Below are 16,136 nucleotides of genomic sequence, written 5' to 3' on the forward strand. Positions count from 1 at the left end.
CCTCTTACAGCTCTTATAAAAATCCACACATCAATTGTATCAAACTCATTTGTACATATGTTGCCATCATTATTTTTAAAACATTTTCCTTCTGCCTGAGCTCCTATTTTATCCGACCCCCCCCAACCCTTCTACCCTCATGGACCACTGATAAATTATAAATTATTATTATTTTCATATATTACACTGTCCACTGTCTCCCTTTGCCCACATTTCTGTTGTTTATCCCATTGGGGGGGGGAGTTATAATGTCAATCATTGTAGATGATTCCCTGTTTCTCTCCTTCTCTCTCCCCGCCACCTTCTCCCTACCCTCATGGTATTGCTACCCATTACTCTTTGTGAGGGGTTTATCTGTCCTGGATTCCATGTGTCAAGAGCTCGTATCTGTACCAGTATACATGCTCCAGTCTAGCTGGATTTGCAAGGTAGAACTTGGGTCATGATAGTGGGGGAATGAAGCATTAAAGAACGAGAGGAATATTGTGTGTTCCCTTAGTGCTATACTGCATCCTGACTGACTGACTTATTCCTTCCTTCTGACCCTTCTGTGAGGGTATGCCCAATTGTCTACAGAAGGGCTTTGGGTCTCCACTCTGACTCCCCTCATTTACATTGATATCTTTGTTCCTTTGGGGTCTTTTGATGGCTGATACCTGATTGTGTCAAAACCTCATGATCACACAGGCTGGTATGCTTCTTCCAAGTGGACTTTGTTGTTCCCTGCTAGATGACTGCTTGCTTAATGTCAAAACTTTAAGACCCCAGTTGCTATATCTTTTAATGTCTGGGCACCATCAGCTTTCTTCACCACTTTTGCTTATGCGGCCATTTTGACTTCAGCAATCGTGTTGAGAAGGTGAGCATCACAGAATGCTAGGTTATTAGAACAAGTATTCTTCTGTTGAGAGAGTACTTGAGTAGAGGACCAATGCCCATCTGCTACCTTAATACTTAACATATAAATATATGTACATAGAACTATATCCCTATCATTATGTATTCATATATTTACATATGTGCATGCCTATATTTATGCATCAATAAAGGTCTATTGCCTCCTTGTTCTTTCCTCTTTTTCTTTTTACTTTGCTCCTGTCTCACTCTCATATTTGCCCTTCATTTGGCTCTCAGTACTGTCTCTTAGCTGCATTACACTTGATAAAACTTAACCAGGAATTCTATGCCCTCCTCACCATTGATTTTAGATCTCTTATCGGTCCCTTTTCCCTGGGTTTCTTGGCTCCCCACTCCCTTTCTCCTCCTCTCCCATGTCCCCCTGGAGCTGTCAGCCCCCTTAAATTCTCCTTGGTATTGTTTATCCTGCCTATCTTATATAGATACACATCAAGGGGGCGGGAAAGAGCCTATAAAGAGCTCCAGGTCTTTCTGCTGACCCTTAAGGAATGTTTTCCAATTGGGTGTGGTGAAGTGCCAAGCCTAGACCACCAATTCCGAAGTCTATTTTAAAGATTTCTTGGGTACTTCATTGCTTTGCTCCACTTGCTGCTCTGCTGTGCTCCCTTTCTGTTTAGCTCCTGGGGGGGGGTGTGTGGGTGTGGGGGGTGACCAGACTGGGCACAATTCCAGCACTGTGTCTCCAGTGTTGTGCCTGTAGTGCTATGGATCAGTGAGGGAGTGTTCTGTCTCATGGTCGGACCAGTCCTGTGGTCCTCTCTGTGCATGGGCTGCTCTGAGCAGGAATGTTGTCCTCAAGGCTAGCTGAGCCAGGATATGGTTCTCTCTCTCTTTTCCTCTCTTAGTTTGCTCCCCTGTGGTCTGAGCAGACCTGTCCACCACTCTCCCTGGGCTGTATCTTTAGTGCTGTCCTCTGTAGTGGATTCTTCTGAGGAGGGGGTTGACATAGCTGGGACTGGGGCCAACTCACAGACCTTTCTGCTTTACACTGGTATGTTGCCCTCCAGGCCTGGTACCCCAGGTTGAAGTCTGGTCCCTTTCTCACTTTTCTGGGGAGAAACAAACAATACCCTCACCTTATCTGCATTAGTGCCCTGTTCCCCCACTATCTACATCCTCTTCTCTTTTTTACCTATTCCTCTCCTTTTCAGTTGACTACATAAGCATCCCTGGGTTGGGTCCGACCCCTGCCAGAGTACCTGAACCTGGCGCTGAGAATTTATGCATTTGGTAGCTTTTCCCCTATGTCCTTTGTGCTTTTTAAGCTTACCTCAATGGCCTGATGTTGTACTTGTCCTTTTGTACTTGGTTTACTTCACTTAGTATAATTGCCTCCAACTCTTCCCATGCCATGCAGTGATGTGCTTCATTCATTCATCACTGCTTTTTAGGGATGAGTAGTACTCCATTATATGTATATGTGCCAGAGTTTTCTAATCCATTTGTCAGTTGATGGAAATTTAGTTTGTTTCCAATTCTTTGCAATTTGAATTGTCCTGTGATGAACATTGGAGCAAAGATTGCGGTGGTGGTCTGTGTCTTACTTCTTCTGGGTATATGCCCGGTAAGGGGATTGTGGGGTCATATGGTAGCTCAATATCCATTTGTTTTTGGTATTAACAAATCCATTTCCATAATGACTGCACATACCTACAGAACCACCAGTAGTGGATGAAAGTTCCTATTTCACCACATCCCCCCCAAGCTTATTGTTTTCTGATTTTTTGAATTGGGTTATCTTTGAGGTTGATAGGTGGCATCTTATAGTTGTTTTAATATGCATTTCCCTATGGCTTATGATCAGGAACATATTCACATGATTGTTGCCCATTTGAATATCTGCATCAGGTCTTTTGCCCATCTCCTCAATGGGCTATTTGTTTTTTCTTATTGTCGGCTAGCAGAGTATTATAGATTTTAGTAATAAGACCTTTGTCTGATGTGTTGTTGCTAAAGATGTTTTCTCAATCTGTGTGCTCACTTCTTACTCTTGTGGCGGAGACTTTCGATGAACACAGGTGTTTTGTCTTTAGTGTATCCCACTTGTCAATTGGTGCTACTCTGTGTTTGTGTCCTTCCCTATTTCTGAAAGCCTATGTATTCCCTGAACTAAATTTTTAGGTTTGTCACAATTCCCTCATTGATGGCTGTGATAGATAGGTTTATTGTACCAACATGGCCAATGAACACATGTGAGATTAGTTCTCTTTTGCTCTTTGATCATCGGACCAGTGTGAGGCTGCCTTACTTGTTCTGTGCCATCATTTGCAAGCTACACTACCTGTGTGACACTTAACTCATGGACGGACGGTGTCACTATAACTTGAGGTTTCTTCAAGTTTTGCTTCGCCAAGCTACTGGAAGGTACATCTCTTGAGCTGGAGACTGTCGGACCCTGCCATCTGGCTGACTGTTGGTGACCTGCTTGCTGTTTGCTGCCTGTGGCCGATAGCCTGAATTGCTCCACGGAGGACCACCCAGCAGGCTTCAAGACTTGAAGGACTGCCAGTGTACTAGCTGTCTCACGGAAGTGAGTTGCACTGAGCCATTTGTACTGCTTTATATATTAATTAACTGCTTTATAGATTATTTCTTATATTATCTATCTACATAAATATATATAAGATTATTAGTGTCCTGGTTTTGTTTCTCAAGAGAACCCTGTCTAACACAATGGGGTTCTACCTCGAGGTCTGTGAATCACCTTGAGTTGATTCTTGTGCATGGAGTGAGGTAAGGGTTTTCCTTCATTTTTTTGCAGATAGATATCCATTTTCTCCAGTGCCACTTGAAGAGGGCATCTGATTTCCATTTGATATAGTTTTTTATCAAAGATCAGTTGTCTGTATGCTGATGTTTTTATTTCTGGATTTTCTGTTCTTTCCCATTGTTCTGAGTATCTGTCATTATACCAATACCACACTGTTTGGACCACTGTGGCTGTATATTAGGTGTTAAAGTCAGGTAAAGCAAGTCCTCTGACTTTGTCCTTTTTCTTGAGTTCTATGCTAATTCTGGACTTCTTCCCTCTCCATATGAATTTGTGGTCAGGTTTTCCAATTCTTTGAAGAAGAATGTTGGTATTTGTATTGGGATAGCATGTAACTTGTATAGTACCTTAGACAGGAATGACATCTTTACTACATTAAGTCTTCTGAACCATGAGCATGGAATAGCCTTCCATTTGTAGAGGTCATACTTGGTTTCTTATAACAGTGTTTTGTAGTTTTCCTTGTAAAAAAATCTTTTGTTTATTTGGTTATGTATATCCCTAAATATTTCAATTTGTGCTTGGCTATTGTGATAGGTCCTATCTCTGTGGTATCCTCTTCCATGGATTCATCCTAAGTACATAGCAGTCTCAAAGACTTCCGTTTGTGGCTCTTGTATCCTATCTCTCTGCTATATTTCTCTATCACTTTCAGCACTCTTCTTGAGGAGCTTTTGGGGTTTTCCCTATATAAGATCATATCATCTGATAATTTTCACCTCTTCTTCCCCCAGAAGAATAATGATAATTTCACCTATTCTTCCCCAGAAGAATACCTTCAATAGCTTTCCTTTGCCTTATGTTTTTAGCGAGGACCTACAGTAAAAAGTTAAATAGAAGTGGGGACATTTTTCGGATAAATTGTTTTCATCTTTTCCCCCATTGACTATCACATTGACTGTTGGCTTTTCATATATAGCTTGTATTATTTTTAGGAATTTTCCTTCCATTCCTATCTTCTGGAGTGTCTTAAACAGGAACAGGTGTTGGATGTAGTCAAATGCTTTTTTTGCATCTATTGATATTATCATGTGATTTTTATCCTTTATCTTGTCAATGGAGTTTTGGATGCTGAACCATCCCTGCATCGCTAGAATGAATCCCACTTGGTCATGTTGAATTATTTGTTTGATATGCTTTTGTATTTTGTTGGGCAGAATTTTGTTAAGGATTTTAGGTCATTAGAGATATAGGTCTGTAGTTCTCAATTCTTATGGGATCCTTACCCACTTTATCAGTTTTATGCTAGTTTCATAGAAAGAGTTTGGGAGTTTTCTGTCTTTATGTATGCTCTGGAAGAGTTTGTGTAGAATTGGTATCAGTTCTTCCCTGAATTCTTGGTAGAATTCTTCTGTGAAGCCATCTGGCCTGGGATTTTTTTTAGTTGGTATTTCCTTGAAAACCTTGTCTATTTTCTCTGTTGCTATGGATCTGTCGAGGTTCTTGATCTCCATCTGGGATAGTCCAGGGAAGGATTGTTTATCCAAGTATTTTTTCATGTCTTCCAAGATGTTCAATTCATTGGAATACAGGCCTTCATAGTACTGTGCAATTAGACTTTTAATTTCATGAGGATGTGTTATAATTTCCCTGGTTTCATCCCTCATCCTGACTATTGATATTTGTTCCTTATTTTCTTTGGTCAGGCTTGCCAGCAGTCTTTCAATTCTGTTGATCCTTTCAAAGAACCAGCTTTTGGTTGCATTGGATTTTTGCATTATTTTCTTGTTTTTCCATTCATTTATTTCTGCCCTGATTTTAACTGTTTTTTTCTTTTGCTATCAGTAGTATCGTCCTGTTGACTCTGATCCAATTGCTGGAGGTGTTGTGCCAGCATATCAACTATAAGTCTCTTTTCCTTTTTCATGTGTGTATTTATAGCTGTCAAAATTCCTCTGGTAACTGCTTTTGCTGTGTCCCAAAGGTTTTGGTACATTGTAAGCTTAGTCTCATTGGTTTCTAAAACCTTACTGATTTTATCTCTGATCTGGGTCAATTCCCACTCATTTTGCACTAGAGTTACTCATCCTCAAATTGTTTGCCCTTGCACTCTTAATCATCCTTTGGTTGATTTCCAGCCTTAGGTCATAGTGGTCTTTGAGGGGATTCTGAGTACTTGAATTTACACAGGCTTGGCTTATGTCCCAGCATGTGGTCTATCTTCAAGTAGGTGTCACAGGCAGTGGCATGCAGTTGCCAGGCAATGTTGGGGAGAGCTGCCACAGTCATATGTGACTAACTTACTGTGGACAGGGTCTAAGTAAGGCCGGTTGGACCATAGATATGTAGTGGGAGGCACCCAAGCTCAGCAGCAGGACTCACCACTACATGGGGAGAAGGGAGCCACTGGAGAAGGGAGCAGCTCGCAGTCGAGAGTGCCGTGGGAAGACAGCTGCCTGCGGGGTCCAGCCGCAGTTGAGGGGGACTCAGTAGAGCAGCTGGCTGGTTCTAGTTGCGATGATTGGGCTGAGGGAAGCCGGTTGGCAGGTGGTGGCTGTGGCAAGATCTTAAATAGTGTAGCTGGCACAGCTGACGAATCTCTGGGACCAGGTGGCAGAACCCTGGGGCTCCAGAGAAAGGTTAGGTGGGGGCGGGGAAGGGGAGGGTGATTGTTGCTTTCCAGATGGATGAAGTACTCCAGGTTGTCGCAGTAAATTTTCAACTACCAAAATCCCCCCACTTGTGCCTCTGGAAACCAGGCTCATGGATTGCCATGGAGCTCCCGAAGTGGGCTGCTTACGTAGTCACCGTCTTGCCAGAACTCAGCAAATCAGTTTTCTATTCAATAATTAATACATATTTTGCTTTGTGTCATTCATTGTAATCCCCACAATGTTACAGCACTCATGTCACTTTCTCCCAGTGTTTCCATTTCTTTCTTTCCTGGAAATTTTGCATTCTGTGATTTAACCTTGGGTAAATGCTGCACTTTTGATCACAACTGATTGATTATTCTGAGGAGTGGATTAGCTCCCTGTTGGTATTGTTCATCTTATACATCTGTCTATTTTTGTCTAAATATTGAGCCACAGACGTGAGTTCACTTTCAGACATGAAAGATGTATAAGGGACAGTTTCCAGGGTTCCACCAGTCCTTGTTTGACCAGTAAGCTTGATTTGTGTATATTTTGAGTTTGTTTCCACTTCTTTCTTCTACTCTCTACTGGAACTCCTAAAGTCATCCTTTTCAGAATAGTCCATAGTTCTCCACCCCTTTTAGTTATTCCATTTTCAGAGTCATGGAGGATGACTTTTGTGTCGTCAATTCAATTGAATGTTTCTATATAAGTTTAGCTTTCTTCATCCTTCAGTTGGCAAGAGATCAATAATTGCACCTTAGATTGATTCTCATGAGTTTTCAAGGCCCCAGTTGCTACTCAGCAAAATAGGAGGTAGAACATTTTCTTTTTGGACTGTTATCACCCGGACTATGATTCTGAGCCTTCAATTCTAGTAACTCATTCTCTCAGAATGCTTGATTATGGCTAAGAGGACTTCAGAAGTTCCCTGCCTCCCCAACATGTTTTACTAAAGGGGTACTCATGGCATAGTGGATAATTTGCTAAGCCACTAACCACAAGGTCAGCAGTTCGAAACCACCAGCCACTCATGTGATATAAAAAAAGACTTTCTCCTTCCATGAAAATTTAAATTCCTGGAAACCCTAAGGAGGGGTTCTATCCTGTCCGATAGGCTCATTCTGACTCAGAATTGACCCAATGACAGTGAGAATATGCTCTACTATATTCATAAATGCTTACAATATAATTGAACAGCATGAGTTAACCTCAATACACACACACATACCAAAAACAAAACAAAACAGATTTTTGTTTTCAAAGCTATATATTTAATTTTTTTACAAAATAACATTATCAACTTCAAAGTACTCTCCATTACATTTAATACATTTGTCAAATCTGTGAGTCCATTCTTGGAAACATTTGGTTGGATGGCTGACAGCACTTGCCTAGTTTTTTTCCTTCACTTCTTCTATATCATCAAATTGCTGCCCTTTCGTGTCCCTCTGCATTTGCAGAAACAAAGAGAAGTTTTATGGAATCAGGTCCGGAGAGTACAGTGTACGGGGCAAGAGAGACATGCTGTTTTTTTCCTAAAAACTGGTGCACAGAGATGGCTGTGTGAGTGGGTGCATTGTCATAGCGGCAAAACCAGTCCACGTCTGCCACAAATCAGGCCTTCTTTGTCACACCTTGTCAGCAATCTTTCCAGAACCTCTAAATAGAAAGCTCAATTAACAGTATGATCTGGTGGGACAAACTCCAAATGTACTATACCCTCCACATCTAAAAACAAATGAACTTTGGGGGTTTTGGGTGTTCCCCATCGTATATCCATTCTCCTCCTTCCCACATCTCTTCAGCTTGCATGTCTATCAATGATACATCCACTTTAAAAGTACTGTTATTGCATGATTGTGCATGTAATACTGTTTACCTCTGTTGTACTTAACTGTAGTTCTTCCAGTTTCTTCCTTTGCCTTGCTGATTCTTTGCTGACCTCTCTCATATAGTGTCCTACCCTTAATCCAAGTTAATGTTTTTCTACACTGTACTTACTGATTTTATCTCCTCCCAACCGCTTTCCTACTGCCACTCTAGTAACCATAAAAGAATGCTCCTAATTGTGTGAACACCTTTTCTGATATTTTATGATCATACTTTCAAAATATTTGTCCTTTTGTTATTAATTCATGTTAGCCTAATTACTGTTGTGATATGACAGCATTTCCATTTTGCATCGTGTTCTGGCTTGGTTTTTATTTTCTTTTTGATGTAAGTTTTAATAAAGTGAACTACTTTCAGATTGGAGGCTAATTATTTTATAGTAAATGTCACTTTTTATTTAATATATCAAAATCTATCTGACATGTAACAACAACCTGTGGGTATTATGTATATGTGTGTGTTTTTCCATAAACCAAACCCACTGCCACGAAGTCCATTTGGAGTCAGAGCACCACTATAGAGCACAATAGAACTGCCCCATAACGTTCCCAAGACTGTGGATCTTTATGGAAGCTGCTTGAAACATCTTTCTCTGATGGGACAGCTGGTCCACTCTAATTGCCAATCTTCAGTAAGCACTTGGTACTGTAACCACTCTTACCAGGTGTACCTATTACTATATATTATGCTTTGTTGTTTTCACATCTAGTTTGAACTTCATTTCCAGAATTAAGATGTTGATACATTCATCATCACTTTGCCCACCTGTATAAATTACAAACGTTCTAGTGTTTTTTTTTCCTTAAGTGATTTAAGTCTTCTCAAACCTTCTAGCTCATTATTTTTTCTATCTTTATCCTTTGTGCGTCTTTGGGGCTTGCTCTTATTGAAAAAAAATGTTATTCTGTTTATTACTCTCTTGTTTTCATAAAATTTTTGCATAGAATGAAATGCTACTTTTTTGTCATTACTCATGAAGATGGATTTTTCCTATATTATTTCAAAACAAGCTAAGCTAGGAGAGCTTTCCTGTGTTCATTTTTCGCATTCCCTTGTGGGCCCGGATGCACAGTGGGTTGAGCATTGGGCTGCAATTCTAAAGATTGGGGTTCTAGCTGACCACCTTTTCCACTGAAGAAATATGAAGCAGTCTGCTTCTACAGAAAACATGTTTCACAGGGTGCAGTCCTTCTCTGTTAGCATTACAACAAATCAGAATTAACTGTATGACATCAGACCTTAAAAAATATTTTATTGGGGGTTCATACAACTGTTATCACAATCCATACATACATCAATGGTGTAAAGCACATTTCTACATTCGTTGCCCTCATCGTTCTCAACACATTTGTTCTCCACTTAAGCCCCTGGCATCAGCTCTTCATTTCCCCACCCTCCTCATGGTCCCCTCCTTCCTGAACCCTTGATTATTTATAAATTATTATTTTGTCATATTTTACACTGTCCGACATCTCCCTTCACCCGCTTTTCTGTTGTCTGTCCCCCAGGGAGCAGGTTATATGTAGATCCATGTAATGGGTTCCCCCTTTCAACCCCACCCTCCCTCTACTCTCACAGTATCGCCACTCTCACCACTGATCCTGAAGGGATCATCTGGCCTGGATTCCCTTGTTTCCAGTTCCTATCTGTACCAGTGTACATCCTCTGGTCTAGCCGCATTTGTAAGGTAAAATTGGGATCATGAGAGTGGGGAGGGAGGAAGCATTTAGGAACTAGAAGAAAGTTGCATGTTTCATCGTTACTACACTGCACCCTGACCGTCCTGACTGGCTCCTCTCTTCCCCGTGACCCCTCTGTAAGGGGATGTCCAGTTGCCTACAGATGAGCTTTGGGTCCCAACTCCTTAAGGTCTTCAATTTGTACAACAAATATTTTGAAATGTGTCCTGCATTTTAATCTGTAATTTTCCTAACAGGGAGTTCCTATCTTGATTAATTAAGAATCATTTTGCAAGAGTTTCTTTTCAGTATTGGTTCTATCCAGAAAAGAAGCTTTGATTAATTTCCAATTATTACAAGGCTTGGATGGCTTAGAACAATTTGGTTTTTCAATTCCTTTAACTCAACTCACTGATCTCAAGCATAACAGTTGAACACAGTATTGTAGTATTATTTTGCTGGGGAAGAATACTATTGTCAAAAGAATAACCAAATCTATCTTGGAAGAAGTACAGAGAGAATGTTTTTTAGAAGCAAGGATATTGAGACTTCATGTACTTTGGATATGTTGTCAAGAGAGACCAGTCCCCAAAGAAGAACATCATATTTGCTAAAGTAGATGGGCATTGAAAAATGGAAAGGCCCTGATAAGACGGATTGACACAATGGTGTGACATATGAATAATTATAAGAATGCTGCAGGACTGGATAGAGCTTTGTTCAGTTGTTCCTAGGTTTGCTCTTAGTAAGAACTGACCTGATGGCCTCTAACAATTCTTTGATAATATTACATATTCTAAGGTCAGTGCCCACAGAGATAAGAGTATGTCTTTGCTGTTTTAAAATAACATGAACTTCTTTCCAGCTTATATGATTTGGATTTTAGCTTGATCAAAAGTTCTCAATCTTGATATCTTTTTTCCTCAAGATTTACAACTCATTACTATTTGTGTCCCATTCTTGTTTTTATCTTACCAGACAGCACCACCAGCACTTTGTTTAATCCATGGAGATATATAAACATATATAAAACTATCCTTAGTTTTTCTCAGAACAGTGTTAGGGATGGAAAAGTTACTAAAATTGAACAATATGAAGCTTCTCTGGTCTTCTCAATATAGTAAGCATATAATGACAGTACGTAAGTTCTTGCATAGCTCTTGCCAAAAGGGAACTTTGGATTTTTATTTATTTTTTAACAAATCAATGAAAGTGTGTGTGTGGGGGGGGGAAAGATATCAAAAACACCATCCAACCTTGTTTGTGAGAATCCATAACAATGAGGTTTAGTCATTAAAATGTGAATTAGAGAGATGCTATGTCAACCTCTCTCAAAGAAAGCAATTACTGTTTTGCATTGCTTTGTTGTGATGCCACCCAAAGAGTTGTAAAGTTTTCTATGGAAGAATTCACAAAGCTGTGGCCCTTGGGAGCAATATGGAGGATTATGTTAATTCTGGGCTACAGAGTAAGATACAGTGGAAGATACCTCTAATAGCACATAGCACATGCATGATCAATAAAACTAAAAATTACAAATGCAAAATACTCGGGTAATCTCATGGTTATAGCTACAAGAGAAAATTGCATAAATAACACCTAGACTGAACTATGATTTAATGTTGGAATGAAAATGAGTTTAATATCTCAAAATTAATTTTAACATAAATAAAGTGTATTTTAATTAAAATTAAGGTAATGCTCACGTGTTGATGTTTGCTGTAAAAAATAGTTGCACAATTGACCAATATAATAAAAGGTAGACTTGGCATAGGTTGTGCAGGAGATATTGTTACTATGGTGCCAAAGAAAAAAAGAAAAAGAGTAGCTGTGGGGGCCGCTTATGTACAACCTAATGCCTCATGGGATTTGATTGCTTGGTTTTGAGGCTTAGGGTCATGGTTTCATAGGACACCCCAGTTAATTGGCACAAAATATGCACAGTGCTTCTTTTCTATGTCCCTTTTTTCTGTGCAATTGCTAGGATTTAAAAAGTTTGCAAGCAGTCATCCAAGGCACAAAGTTTGCTTTCTATTTACAGCGAAGAAGGAGAGTTCAGAACATTAGAAGAAAATGAAGCATGTGGTTAATTGCCTCCATGAATAACATCCTCCTTTCCCTATGGCCAGAAGAACTAGATCACACCATGGTACCATTACTGAACATTTTAAAAGACCTACAGAAGAACCAAGCAAAAGATGGAAAATACAGAGCAAAATTTAAAATGCTCACGCACTCCAGACCTTTGAGAGCTATGGATGCTAGTTATAGACCTGAACCTATTGACCTGAAATAGTCTTTAAACTTAAAGCAAAACAAACCAACCAACAAACAAAAAAAAAAAAACCCCAAATAACCGCTGAACCCTCTGGAACTGAATAATATGATAGTTTTACTACACTGTAATGCAAAGGTCACCTTGGGCATTAAGCTCTTTTCAGAACTGCCACATCTTTCTCCCACAGAGTGGCAATTGAATTCAAACAACTAACCTTCCAAATCCAATATAAATATATAGGTAGCTTAACCACAGTGTGATCAGAGTTTATGAGTTACAAATAAGGTTATTAGGGTGCTACTAAAATATCTTCAAGCTATTTTCTCTTACCAACTTATAGTTATACATTAGCTTTTAATATGATCTGTGATGCAGAATCCTTGCTATGTTGTAAGTCCTGAATAGTTACCTCTAACAAGAGGTGACCTAAGGGAGTGGTGTGAGTGACACCTCTAACCTCCAGCATCAACAGAGAGGGAAATCCAACTGCACAGCAGTCCAAAGCCCTTTGTCACAAGTTAGATTCCAGACATGCCTCCACTCTTCATCCTTCTATACCCTATCTTGACACCAACTACACTTATGGCATTCAACTCCTTTGTGGGGTTTAATAATTCATTGCAATGACCACACAGACTCACAAACATGACTCATAAATATAGTGGATTATTAGGAAAAGTAAAGAGTTACAAACCTGTTAGGTTACAGTTCTTTTGTCTGAAGCACTTCTTCTTGGCAATGCTGGCAGGCATGTCTATATACTCATCCATCTGTCAGTCACATGACACCTGAGCCTCTGCTTCCTTGGGTCAGGAATCCTGCCCACCACTGTGTCCCTGTTGGTATTGCTTCTCTGCTTTGTCTAATGGCCTTAATATTGTAGACTTCATGTGCCCCTGCTGCCTGCATTACTCCAGACAAGGATCTAAAATACAAACTGATAAAAAGTTAAAACTTTGAGGGAAGAAAAAATGAGTTTGATATTATGCAGGGGCTGAAACAAGACCAAGACCAGTGTATTCCATCATGTAGAACAAATAAAATGAAAGCATAAGAAAGGGATAAAAAGATATACAAGAACCAGAGAAAGAAAAAAATATATATATAAATTATGGCTAAGATTCACACTTCCTTTTAAGGATAGTGGAAAACCAGAATTTTAAAATTATTTTTCTTATTAGTTTGGATTTAATATATATAGCATATCATTCCACAGGTCAGTCACATCAAGTAGAATTGAACAATTGCTACCATAAGTAGTTTCCAACCATTCTTTTTCTACATGGACACCTTGACATAATTTCCCTTTTATCCCAACACCACCACTCTAACCCCCTAATCCTGAGACCCTCAGTCTACTTGCTGTGCCTATAGTTGCATCAATCCTGGATTTCATATACAGAAAGGCAGCAAAGCAAATAGGGGTGACCTCCATCGACATAATACCTCTGAGCTACACTCTAATATGAATGAACAACAAACAAAACAACACAAACCAAAAATACAGAATATTTTGCAAACCAGATCAAGTCCAACCTGCACCATAAAAAGATCTGCGGACAGTTTTAATTGTCCAGGCCAGCTTTATACCTTTGATCTCTACTCCTCTAACCCAAGCACTCTATTTAGAGGCCACTTTGCTTCCAACCCTCAATTTTAGATAGCGAGAGTTCTCCGAAGGCTTATTTCCTAAGTAGTTCCACAAATGAATCTTGGACTCCCACTGTCATCCATCGCCTGCTGCACACAGGTTTTTCACAATTGAGGCTCTGATACTGATCCCTCCATCAAGTTCGGATTATATGGATATGGATTCCAATCCTTCGGTGAATGATGGTGGTGTTCATCTTCCATGTGGATTTAGATGACATCTCCCTTAGATGGTTGCTTGTTTGGAAACAAGCTTTTAAGACCCCAGATGCTGTTTTATCTGACAGCCAAGCACCATCTCGATTCATCGCCACACTTGCTACAGCACCCATATCATCTGTGCTTCCTTCCTGAGGGTGAGTATCGAGCAGGGCCATGATGTAAGAACTAATTGTTCTTCCTTTGGAGCTAGGATTTACTGCAAGGCCAATACCCAATCTTGGATCTATGCTCTTGTTTCTTTTTTCTTTTTAATTTGCTGTAAGTTGAGAGTTAATACATAAGTCCCATCATTCCATAGTTCAATCACGTCAAAGAGAATTGTACAATTGCTTCCATAATTAGTCTCCAAGCATACGTTTCCTTCCTGGACTCCTTAACATCATCTCCCTTTTATCTCTCCCACCCCGGTATGTCCCCCACCCCTTGAAACCCTTGTTCTATTTGCTTTCCTTACAGGAGTCGAACTGATTCCTTGATATCTTTTTCTGCCTTTCCATTATGGGTATATATGAATCAAAGTGATTTCTGCTTTTTAATCTTTTATATTGCTGCTATACTAGACTCCTCTATCATTTCCAGCAAACCTATTGCGGACCCTTAGAATCCTCAATATATAAAATCAGATCATCTCCAAATAGTAAAAGTTTCATTTCTTCTCTACCCAATTGTACACCATTGGGATCTTGTCTTATGATACTTGTCAGGACTTCCAGCACAATGCTGACTAGAAATGGGGATACTGGGCATTTTTGTTGGGTTCCCTTATGCAATGGCATGTTTCCAGCTCTTCTCCATTGAGTGTAATATTGGTTATTGGTGGTTTCTCTTATGACTTTTATTGTTTTGAGGATTTTCCCTTTTAACACTGTATTCTTGATAGTCTTATTAGGAATGGGTGTTGGATATTATTAGATGCTTTTTTTGCATTAATTGATATGATCATATGACCATGAAACATTTTTAAAGGGGGATTATATAACCAAGTGTGCATTTTCTATTATCATTTCAGTAAAATAATAACAAAAGTAAAATAAAAATCAGATTGCCATACAACTCATTGCCAATTTCTTTTTACAAATTGTAAGCTATACAATGTAAGTACCATTAGTATAAGTACCATATATGAAATATTAGTGGATCCAGTGGTGGATAATTCTCTAAGCAATAATTTCTAACACTTTCCATGGTAATCCAGAAAAATAATGATCTGTCAAAATTGTACAGCTATAAATTTAAGATTGATAATGGATATATCTCAATTTTGGCTTGCACTCAAATTGAGGCTCTTCCTTGATAAGCAAGATTTGCTGGAATTACTCTTATAATGACTTACTTTAACTTCAAGAGAAAGGACTGGCAATCTCTCAAAACCATGGTCCATGGGTAAGCCACTGGCATATGAACAAAGATGAAATGGATTGTAAATCAAAACTGTGATGCACTATAGCCTGTCAGATATGATTGCTAAGATAAAATCCCATAGGAAATACGGATAAAATAATCATGACCAATATTCACTGAATGCAAATATTTTTTAAAAAAATCAATAATAGCATCCACAACTTTAGTGATATTGCTTTCAGAACTTAAGTAGGCTGTTAGTTTCTGGCAGAATTTCCAGGTGAGGATATTTTTCATATCTCAGATGATGTAAATATAAGCTGGTTAACTTAAAACCTGGTGCAATGTCATTGTACAATCTGTCAATCCCTCACAGAACTAAGCATTTTCTGTACTATAGTAAAGAATTCCTCTAAGAGAATCAGTTTTCTTTTCCTTGATGGATTCAATAGTTTCACTCAGGGGAACTTTAATTTAGTTAAGAGCGTTTTGTGAACTCTGAGATGAGACATGACCATGAGACAGAACTAACACATGGCTATAAATAATTCCTTTACGGAACTCTTACACTTCCAAAATAATTTTACTTAAATTTACGTACAGCTATATTTTAAAAAATATATATTTAGTGTTTAAATTGTGAGAGTCAAACTACATTTATTACTAGAGAAAATATTTTGAAAGGCTTCTATAAATTCAATTTTGTTAATTTATTTTGACTCTACTACTGGAGTTTCCTCACTAAATGGCTTAATAATATTTCTTTTGGGAAAGAAAATGAGTGCTCATCAATTTATCTTCATGTTTAG

This window comes from Echinops telfairi, unplaced genomic scaffold, assembly GCF_000313985.2.
Source record: "Echinops telfairi isolate 266 unplaced genomic scaffold, ASM31398v2 ScPeMD7_2186;HRSCAF=2738, whole genome shotgun sequence".
NCBI classification, from domain to species: domain Eukaryota; kingdom Metazoa; phylum Chordata; class Mammalia; order Afrosoricida; family Tenrecidae; genus Echinops; species Echinops telfairi.